Source organism: Chrysochloris asiatica, unplaced genomic scaffold, assembly GCF_000296735.1.
Source record: "Chrysochloris asiatica unplaced genomic scaffold, ChrAsi1.0 scaffold00103, whole genome shotgun sequence".
Taxonomy (NCBI): Eukaryota; Metazoa; Chordata; class Mammalia; order Afrosoricida; family Chrysochloridae; genus Chrysochloris; species Chrysochloris asiatica.
In genome coordinates, this window is record NW_006408621.1 from 10861546 (window position 1) to 10873415 (window position 11870).

The window sequence follows — 11870 nt, forward strand, 5'->3', positions numbered from 1 at the left end:
TAATGAAACAAGTTATATGAATTGTTGAATGTGAAACTGATGATGTGCCCTGTAAACTTTCACTCAATCCACAATAAAAACCTTAAATTTAACAACAACAACAACAAAAGCCGCCGCAGACTTTCTCACACTCTCTGTGTGAGGGTGAGCTGCACCCGGCCAATTTTTATTGGGATATCAAGCCAGGGCTGGGAGACTTGGGGTGGGGGGGGAAGCTAGGTTGCCTCTTGACCTTCTTACCCCTCCCCCCCACCCCTGCTGGAGACGCTGCTTTCCGAAAGGGCTGGTCCTGGCCTTGCCCTCTAAACTCTGCAGTCGCAAGAGTGACCCAAGGTCCAGCAGGCAAGAGTCCCAAAATACGCATCTTTCTTTATCCTTATTAGCGCGATTTCTCAAAAATGTGAGTTCAGGAGACTTTATGATAGTTTAAAAGCTGTGGGACTGGTATATGAACGTTTCCTTTGTGAGATCTCATTCGTTTTTCCCCGGAGCCCCGTCCCGACCTTACTTCCCTGGCTGTCTGGCTGTACCAGAAGCCTACAGGTTACTTTTAGGTTTTGGCTTTTGTTAATAAAGATACTATGAATATTTGTGTAAAATCTTTTGAGGACATACATTTTCCTTTCTTTTGGATAAACACCTAGGAATAGACTTTCTGAGTCACAGGAGAGATGAACACTTGACTTTGTATGAAACTGCTAAATGGTTTCCCAAATTGGTGTCTATTACTTTTACTCCCACTTTTTTAAAAACTGATAATCTGTTTACAGAGCATATCATCATTTTAGCATGCAACAAACCATATGCTTCATTTCATTTCAATTACTGCAATCCATTCCATGTGACTTCAGTTAGCCAACTTCTTCTCTGTGATTCTTTTTTTCAGTCAACCTTCTTTTCCAACCCTTCTGAATTTAGTCTTAAGGTAAATGCTACCTGTTTGATGTTGAATGGTTGACCATTTCATGGTGTGCTTTCCTCACTAGTGTTGTTGTTTCCCATATATACCTATCTACATCTACTACTTGGTTGGAAATTGAGCCATGAGGGCAAGTTCAATTCCAGAAAGGTGACCAAATAGCCACAATCTCAGGTTCCTCCAATCTCTTTTTGACCAGTAAACTTGGTCTTTTTTAAAAATAATTTTGAGCCTTTGATCCACATTTACTCTTACTTTATTCAGGATCTTCTAATGTGATCCCAGGAACCCTGGTGTTGTGGGTTAATGCCCTGGACTTCAAAGTCAGTTTGAGACACAAGGTTGGTGGTTCAAGCTCACCAGCCACTCCTTGGAAATATATATAGGATAGCTATGGGTTGTAATTAACTCAACAGCACTTAAAAACAACAACAACAACAATGTGATCCCTGTTAAAACAATTGGAAGTGGTAGTCGGGCACTATGTCGTTTTTTTAGTGGAGACTGATGTTCACTTACTCCCTTAGTCCACTGGACTCATTGATTTCAAGCATCTTCAATTTTCATCACTCTTCTTTCCTCCACACAGGGAGAGACCAGTAGTAGCCTTAGATGGATGTTCATGAGCTTTTAAGATCCCACCACAGAAAGACCCCGGATCACAAAAATACGATGTAGAACATTGTCTTCGTGAACTATGCTACACCAATTAACCATGGTATCCCCAGAGACTATAAGCTCCGAGGACTAGCAACTGATTCTGTTTGTGAAAACTTTTGAAGAAGTCCTATAGCTTTTCCTACACTAAGGTCTTCTAAGCATTGCTGGTAGAAATGGAACTGAGTGAATCAGCTTGTTAATACAAGCCAGCCCGATGTTCAAGCAGTCATGGGTACATGGTGCTTTTGACAAAATTAGTCACAGAGAAAGGTATGTAGATAGTTGTGAAAAGAAATGAGAAACCTACAAATATCAGTTCCACTGAAGGGTGGAGCTAGAGCCTGGTCTGTGTCACACTTTGCTGCTGTTCCTGAAAATTCCCCCAGTCAAAGTGGAAAGTAGAATGACCCAGTAAATACGTGGTTCCCAGTGACAGGTAGGAACCCTGAGATGGTTCCAGCCAGTTCAGCCTTCAAGAGTATGTGGTGGGTGCCCATGTAGGTGGAGGTTTGAGGGCTCACACACTTTTTTTTTTTTTTTTAAATCATTTACTCCCTATAGACTGAAGCCGGAGATTTCATGCTTAGCTTCCCACTCCTATAGTTAAAGACTTTGATCCCCAATAAATCAGAAGGACTACGTATTAGGTTATTATCAATGACACAGTCAAAGGTTATTGATGCTCCAAGGATGTTTAGATTTCCTTTTCTTTTTCTTCCTTTCTTTTCCCCCTGACTCTGTTCCACAGGCTCCATCAGGGCAGGACCTGGTTGGTCCTGTTTTCTGCTCCATCCCTAGTGTCTAGCACAGAGTAGGAGCTAAATAAATATTTGCTTAAGGAAAAATGGAAAGAATGTATCTTGCCCAGCCCTCTTATTGTGCAGACAAGGAAGCTGAACAGTAAGCATGTCCTTGTCCAGGGTCATGCAGCCAGCAAGCAGAAATGGGATTGCAGTAGGATTTTCTGAGCCTATCCAGGACTCGCTCCACCCCAATAGGGCCAGTATGACTCAGTACGACTAGAACTGAACATAGGTTTTGTCAAGGAGAGCAGCAAGAGGTCACTGGTTACTAGACTCGGGAACAATTATTGGAGGGGGATCTGGATGGGAAGGAGGTAACCAAGACAACAGTGCAGTTTACCTTCTTCCCAGGCCCCCTGAGGGCTGCCCAGCAAAGCCTCCAACGCGCAGTGCTCCTTCCTTAGCCTGATGAGATTTGCTAAAATGTACTTTTAATAACATTTTGGGAAAAAAAGAGAAGTTTTTCTAGAGTGGCAGAGGGTTGATGTGTTGTTTCTGGACAGGACTTCACACTTCACAATACTTACCTCTGTTGTATGTGCCCCTGTGTATGCTGGGGGGCAGGTTGTCTCTTACCAATCAGATGATATTTTACATCTGCTGGCTGGCAAGGAGCCACAAAGAAGAGTATCCAAACAAAGAAGAAAGAAGCCAGACTGGCAAGTGGGCTGGTGGAAAAGAAGATCCAGGATATTTGCCCTCATCTCAGAATAAAAAGATTTAAAGTTCGTTGTAGGAGAGGGGGATTTGAACTGATCCCCAGTGGATCTGCAATGAAGGAATGAATGACCATTTCTGAGGCCAGTTTGCCTTTATTCTCACATGATGTTGTTGCCTTCAACATCTTTAAGGTGAAGAACTTTTGAGAGGTCAGACCTGTGGTGGGATTCACTTGGGCCTGGAGAATTGATGGAGGGTAGCTGAGAAAGCCAGCCACGGCAGACCTCTTGGCTTGTTTTCTATGAAGCACCAACCACAGAGCAGAGTCTTGCCTGGCTTGCTGTGCAAGTTCTAGAATAGGTAGGTTCTACTTCTGTCCTCCCACCATCCATCTGCCAGTTTGTCATATTGGGATGGCTGGCCTGTTACAATGATGCTGGAAGCTACTTCAGCGCTGATATTTCAAAATATCAGCAGTTATCCATGGCGGACAGGTTTCAGTGGAACTTCCAGATTGAGACAAACTAGGAAGAAAGGCTTAGAGATCTATGTCAGCAAATTAGCCAAAGAAAACCGTATAGAGCACAGTAAAAAGTTATCTGATATAGTGCAAGAAGAAGGAGCCCTGGTGGTGCAGTGTGTTAAGTGTTGGAATGTTAACTGAAAGGTTGGTTATCAAACCCACCAGCTGCTCTGCAGGAGAAAAATGAGGCTTTGTGCAGATTTACAGCCTGGGAAAGACGATGTGCAGTTCTACTCTGCCGTACAGGGTCGCTTTAAGTCAGAATGGATTGAAAAGCAGTGGGTAGGTAGTGGGTGATGTTGAGAGACAAGTCCCCTAGGTTGGAGGGCACTCAAAATACATAGTGGACACAACAATGGACTTGAGCAGACTGACAATCTTGAAGCTGGTTCAGGACTGGGAACGTTTCATTCTGTTGTATGTGGGGACACCACAGATCAAGAACTCAATGGTAGCTAATAGCAAGCGTTCTGTCCCCAGCTGTGGTACATAGGCTCTGGACTTTGAGTCCTGAAGAATTTATCCTAAACCAGGGTCCAGTCTCACAGACCTGGGGCTAGCTCTGGACTTTGCTTAGGCTGGGTTTACATGCTTGGAATGAGAATAGCACCAGGTGTTTGCTGACTCAACCAGCCCCAGTCCGCGTATTTGGCCACAGAATCAACAACTGTTTGAAAATAGCTGCTGCTTTGGTCAAACTACTGTATAGAAAAGCCCACAGTGATTGATTGACCTCTATGTAAAGCCACAGCAGGTTTTTGAAATTGGTGTGTAAGTAGCTTATAAGATTTTATCTTAAACATTGTGATGCTCCACCAGCTGAAATGAGATTGAGGCAGGTTAAGAATATCAACAAAATGGAAGTAGTTTAGATTAGTAGTGTTGCTGTTTTTGTTCTGTTTTTAATAAAAAAATTTGTGATCTTCTGATTGTCAAGGATATTATTTTCAGAAGTCTGAGAGACCTCTTTATTTTGAATACAGGTTATCAAGCACAGCCATTCAAACCAACAGAACTCCCCCAACAAACTTCAGGGATGCAGTTTTAAAAAATAACTTGAGTATGAGAACATATTCTGAACATACACTAAACAGATGCAAGCAATAAAATAACTAATGGAAATGATGATGATGAAGGAGAAAGAGTAAAGACTAAAAGAAGCAGAAAAAAAAAAATTAAGACAATACTGACAGCAAGTCCTATGGCAACTTGTTCAAATGAGTCAGTCTCCTTATCAGCGATTTACATGTTAAAACCACTTGATATAACCCAGCAGGAAATTGAACAAGTGATTCTATGTCCAGACTTGGAAACAAAAATAACTGCTCAGGGACTACATGCATTAGTTTGTGCAAACCAATGCTGATATAAGTCATTTTGGCTACAGCTCATAGTATGTATTTATGAGACGAGAGGGTTTGGTTGAAGGATGATTGACACTGGAACAATTGCGAATGTATAATACAGGAAAACGTGCTTGATGAGAGTTTCAGCTGATAGGCAGTAGCCACTGAATTGCAGAGTGAGGTACTGCAAGTGACTTACCGTCTTTTATGGCGAACAATACAAAGAATAAACCCACTTTATTTATGCTATAGGACATGTTCAGCTGCTATCATCTTTTTTCGAGCCCTGGCATGGTGTTACAGGATAAACACTGGACTGCAAGTCTGTTTGAACTGCAAGATCAGTGGTCCAAACTCACCAACCATTCCTTTTAAACCTTATATAGGGTGGCTATATGTCAGGATAAGGAGCTCTGGTAGCGTAGTGGTTACGAATCGGGCTGCGAACCTTAAGGTCAGCGGTTCGAAACTACCAGCTGCTCCGCGGGAGAAAGATGAGGCTTTCTACTCCCGTAAAGATTTACACCCTCGGAAACCCTATACAGGGTCGCTATGGGTCAGAACCGACTCGATGGCACATAACAACAACAACAATATGTCAGGATCGACTCAATGGCACTTAACAACAGTCATTTTATTGTAGTCCTGGTGTGGTGCTGTAGGATAAGCACTAGACTGCTAACCACAAGGTTGGTGGTTCATACTCACTAGCTGCTTCCTGGAAACCCTATGCAGGGTCATTATGAGTCAGAATTGACTTGATGGCACTTAACAGCAACACCATCTTACTGAAGTCCTATTGTGGCACTGTAGGATAAGCACTGGACTTCTAACCTCAAGTTTGGTGATTCTCACCCACCAGTCACTTTTTAAAGACCTTATACAGGATCACTATGAGTCAGAACTGATTTGACAGCGCTTAAAAACAGCAGCAACATCATCTTACATCTAACACACACACACATCAACGTAAATATACATACACACACTCACACATACATATGCACACACATGCATACATACATTCATACATGTACACTTAGATGTACCTATACTCATATATACATACACACACTCATACATAACATACGGACACACATATATGCACACATTCACACACACCTTCTTTTCCAAACACTCATACCCATGCCTAGATACTTCGCATTCTTATTTTAAAATGTTTACCTATTCTAGTATTTCCCCAAGAATGAAAGTAGGTTTGAAATTTCTGACTGGTAGCATTAGGGAGGAGTCCCTGGGTGGTACAAATAGTTAACATGCTCAGAAGATAACTGAAACATTAGAGGTTCAAGCTCACCCAGAGGTGCCTAGGAAGAAATGTGATCTATTTTTAAAGCATCAACCTGTAGAAAACTCAATGGAATGTAAGTTTTCTCTGACACATCCTCTTGAGTCTGAGTCTTCTCTATGGTAACTGGTTTTGATTTAACCTGAGGGAAATCTGGACATGTGCCTATCAAACCCTTTAGGCTAAGACCTCAAGGCTAAAGAGCCCAGAGGCTGTCTCCAGCAGCCTTCAGCCACCGTCCCAAATAATCTTTCTCTGGTTTCCAAGATTTCCCCTTAGTACATCCAGGTTCTTTGTTCTGATAAGATTTGGCTCCATTGTGTGGGAGCAACATGTGAAAAGAAAAACAAAATCCATCCACTGAGAGAAAATGGATATTGTGAGAGCTTGGAGAAATTTACATACTTTGCTCATTCCATTTTATCATGATATCAGAATCGAAGAATATGCATTTTTTTTCAGATCACACACGTACACACATACATTAAAAAATGCTCAGACTCACCAGCTCTGTCCGTCAAAATGGAGATTAAAAGGAGAAATGTAAACACACTCTTGCCTGCCCCCCACCCTCATTCACTTCCCTCATCAGTCCCCTAAAAAAACCTAACAAATTAGTCCAGATTCCATTTGGATGAAATTAAGGGTCTGTCTACAAAAGGGCGAGGTGTATTAATGGGGATGGGCAGGGAGGAGGGAACAGAAGTGGGAGGCGGGAATGTGGTGCTTGAGTCTGGGGATCTGGCTTCAGCATTTTATGGAGGCAGACAGAAGGGTGGAAGGGTCGGATGACACTTTACAGATTGGGTGTAATGTGCAGGGAATTTGGCATTTCTGCCACAGGGCTCCGGCTTGTCCTGCTAACCACTTTCTTTCCCCCTGCTGGTAAAAGTGCCGGAGAAAAGGGTTAAATAAATGTTTGTGATATGATAAGGTGCTTGTTTATTCAAGGAATGACAGATCATTGGCTCCAAAGGCAGCCCTGAAAAATAGTACAAAGGAACTGGCTCTCCCCTTGCGGATGATGTGATTTCCTCCTAAGATTCAGCTCTTTCCTAGGAACAATTTGCTCTGGGAATTAAGAAGGATGGTTTCCCTGCAGTCCGAGTGGACAGTATCAGCACTGATGGCAGGAGCCCAGCAGCTGGGTGGGAGCTGTGATGGGCTGGTTCTGGGGAAACTTCTTCTGTGAAGACTTCGCTCTCCTTGCTCTTGTTCTGGTCCAGTCTGCAGTTCAGGCTCCAGCCTCCTGGGAGCCCTGCTCAAGGTCCCAGGGAGGTGGGGCAGGCTGCCCTCATCCCAGTCTTTGCTTCTCAAAGCATGGGAAAAGGATTGCCTCACTCCAGAGGGGAGAATTCCTCCCCAGGAAATCCTGCATGGAAGGTTTCCTCTAGACAGACTGTTGTGCCTATCTATGGGCCTTCTGACTCTGCCGTGAACACTCACACATATGATCAATCTCTCTCTCACACACACATCTGTCCATTTATATACAAACACACAATCCCATGGGCTTCTTCCTATTGGGCTCTAATGATTTCTCAGGTCATCCTGGGGAATTGAGTTCCAGATTTCAGAACAATGAGGCATTCCCCTGAAGTTTGGGCACTTTTTCTGGGCGAGAAGACGCTAGTGGCTGACAACCCTGAAAACCACAGAAATCTTGGCCTAGGTTGCCGAGAGCCACAAGGGACCTTTGAGTTGGCCAGACCGATGCCGTCTCTGCGTCCTTATAGTTCAGTCCGTGTTCTTGCATCCAGCGGTGCTCAAGGTTAGCTCCAGCCTACAGCCAAAGGGTTCACAGCCTCACAAGCTTTCACAAGAACTCTTCCTTCCCCTCCCCTCCCCTCCCCCCTTCTCCTGGCCTGCCACAGAGGGATTGTTCACATTCTTGCTGAGTAGAAGGGTTCATACAAGATGTTTGGCATAATTCTCATTTGCAGGGAACTCAGAGCCAAAACCCAACACTGAGGAACAAAATTGTGATCTAAGTGCCGTTTCTCTAGATCCTGGGAACTATGGAGTGACTTTCACAACCACTCTGCCACCTTATCAGCAGATGTGCTCATCTGTCAGGCAGAAAACAGCAGGCTGGTGAATGCAGCACCCTCCAGACATGATGACTCAGGTTGGAGTTGACTGCAGGGCCCTTATCAAATATCCATGTTAGGGCTATTTTTATTATTGCATTCAAAACTAATAGGGCTCATTGAGTGCATGTAGCCATGTGCTCATTCTTGAACAACACAAGATAAGATCCCTGTCCCTAGGAGCTTACTGCCTGACTTTTGCAAAAACCAGATGGCAGAAAATGGTTTCCCTCTGCCCATCAGCAATGATTGAGGGGGTGGAGATGAGAAGGGGTGCAGTCAATTCCTAATTCTCCCAGGATGGACCCTCTGCCTTGGCATTTATCCCATGTGACGTTTTAATCATGGCTGTCTTTCCCCTGTCATCTGCTACTCCATAGCCACCTCTCTAGGAGGCTCTGCGAATTCAAGCTAATTTCAGTATCCACTTCATTAAAGCATCATCAGATACATAATATGCCTCCCACCACACACAGACCCACACATATTTCATATACGAGCTTCAATTCATCGTGGGTTCCAAAACCAGCAATAAATAGATTTTGGACTACCAGTGAGGGTATCAGAAGTGTAGACTTTGCCCATCATCGTCAGTCATATCTGGTTTATATGCTGTGATTCTGGATTAGGAAGATCAGCCCAGTGCTCCATCACTTTAGTGGAGTCTCTGGAACACTTTTTGCCTGGATTTGCCCTGAAATGTCAAGCAAAGTGGTGGAAGCACCCACCTGAGCTCACACATCACTTGAAGAACCTCCACACATATAAACATGCTGGTGACCTCATGTTTCAGTATAGCCCATCCACTCCTCAAGCCATTTGCTACCTCTTGTTGTTGTTGTTGTTAAGTGCTGTTGAGTCAGTTCTGACCCATAGCGACCCTATATAGGGTTTCCGAGGAGCAGCTGGTGAGTTTGAACTGCTGACCTTGCAGTTCAAACGGCTTTGCAGTCTGGCGCATTAACTCACAGTGCCACACCAGGCTACTTCTTAGGTTTCCCATAAGAGCAGATTTTATTATTATTATTATTTTTTTTTTTTTTATGAGGAAGGAGCTCTGGTAGCATAGTGGTTACGAATCGGGCTGCGAACTGTAAGGTCAGCAGTTCGAAACTACCAGCCGCTCCGCGGGAGAAAGATGAGGCTTTCTACTCCCATAAGAATTTACACCCTCGGAAACCCTGTACAGGGTCGCTATGGGTCGGAACCGACTCGACGGCACTTAACAACAACAACAACAATGAGGACAGGGGGACAATCTTGCCAAAGAAACACACACTATTAAACACTAGGAATAAGGTGAGCAAGCATTACTCATCGTGTATTTTATCTCCGGCTAGCCATGAGACTTGGATTAGTGTGAGATAGTTGTTCACTGGGGAAGTGATTCCAGGAGGGACCAGTAGAGGGGTGAGGGAGGAAGTCAATACAGGGCTGCTAATGAGCAGGTGATTATTTTGGGCAGCTAAGGAACTCTGGTGGCGTAGTGGTTACGAATTGGGCTGCTAACCTCATGGTCAGCAGTTCAAAACTATCAGCTGTTCCGTAGGAGAAAGATGAGGTTTTCTGCTTCTGCATAGATTTACAGATTTGGAAACCCTGTACAGGGTCGCTTTGAGTTGGAACTGACTCCATGGCACACAACAACAACAACAACAACAATAACAAAGGCTTACTCTTAAGGAGCTCTGGTAGCGTAGTAGTTGCGAATCGGACTGCTAATCTCATGATCAGCATTTCAAAACTTCCAGCTTTTCCATGGGAGAAAGATGAGGTTTTCTGCTCCTACATAGATTTACAGGCTTGGAAACCCTGTACAGGGTTGCTTTGAGTCAGAACCAACTCCATGACACATAACAACAACAAGGCTTACTCTTGATGAGGATATCTGGGAGTTGGTGTAGAACATGGCTGGAGCTCTCTCACCTGAGGGGCAAGGAAGATGGGGTATTTATCCACAAACTGTTCTCCACCTTTGGCAAAGGATTGTTTCAGGGACATCAGCTCCTTGACACCTCCAACCTTGCCTTGAATGCTAGGGACAGCTCCAATGCAGAGAGTGGCAGGGTCATCCAGTAAAGGTCACCAGGGCACAAGGGAACAATGAGAGCTATGGACACACATGCAGGGACCTGACTGCCATAAGTTCCCTTCCCTCCTTTCCGCCTTCCCTTCCTTCTTTCTTTTCCTTCTTTTCTTCCCTCCTTCCCTTCCTCATCAAGAAATAAATGAAAGATGAAATTGAATTATTCCACACTTCTCTCTATCCAAATTGTACAGGTTTTGCATTCAGGAGAAAAGGCTCCCCAGAGAGGACCTCTGTTGATTGAGTTTCAGAAATTGTTGGGTGCCCATCTTAAACCAGCTGCTACCTCTCTGTGGTAATTTTCCAATATCAGGAAGTCATCTAGAATGAAGACAAATCTACCATGAAAAGCATAGGACTTAATGAAGTAAAAAGCTCGGATCGTCATGCCTGAGTTATAGTGTCTAGCAAAAGTTATTTGCTTATTAAAGAGAAAAGTGAAAGGTGAAGTTATTACTCTTCAAAACCAGTTACTATTGAGTTGATTCCGAATGCTGGGGACCCCAGGTGTGTTAAAGTAGAAACTTGCTCCACGGGGAATTCAGTGACTGATTTTTCAAAGGTCGGTCACTAGGGCCTTTCTTCTAAGGAGCCCCTAACCTTTCTGTTACTGTCCAAGCACAGTGACCATTTACACCACCCAGGGACTTCTCAAAGAGGGGATGGAATGATGACACAGTAGAGAACCTCTTCACCACTCACACCACGGCTTCCTTATCTCAGCCGCCATGATTTGGGCTTAAAGAGCCTTCTCTCTGGTAACAGGCTGCAGACAATTGATGACACCACGGTGACGTTTGTCTTCACCTCTCCTTCAGGGAATTCTACCTTTCTAGAACTCAGACCCTACCCTTCCTTGAGTGGTACCCATCCTTGAGTTTCCTGCTGGCTGACCAGCCAAAGACTATAGTTGTTCAAGATTGGACCTTCATGGACTGCAACATTTCCAGGGAATTGCAGATCCTAGTGAGAGGCTTCTAGAGTCTTCCCTGTCACAGGCAAAAGAGAGAGTTCATTTCTCTGACCCAGGGCTTCTCATTCCATACACTATTGACATTTTGGACTAAAATCTACTAGAATCTGCATAGTATAATGTTTGGCAGTATCCCTGGCCTTACCCACTAGTTGCCAGTAGTGGTGGTGGTGGTTGGTTATGTGCCGTGGAGTCAGTTCCGACTCTTAGCGACCCTACATAGGTTTCTTAGGCTATAAATCTTTATGGGAGCAGAAAGCCTCATCTTTCTCCCATGGAACCGCTAATAGTTCTGAACTTCTGACCGTGAGATTAGCAGCCTGACTTCGTAACCATTATGTGAAGTTGTAATGATCAAAAACCACATATGGACTTCCAAAAGAATGAACAAATTTGTCTTGAAAGAAATACAGCCAGAATACTCCTTGGAAGCAAGAATGATGAGACTTTGTCTCACATTAAGGAAAGACCCAGTCCTGGTGTGGCGTCACAGGATAAGCA

General features: G+C 44.0%; 1 pseudogene; it reads right to left on the reverse strand.

Moving 5' to 3' along the window:
- The window catches only part of LOC102833148, a 17964-nt pseudogene extending 7653 nt beyond the window's left edge, over nt 1–10311 (reverse strand).
- Nucleotides 10312–11870: the final 1559 nt, after the last annotated feature.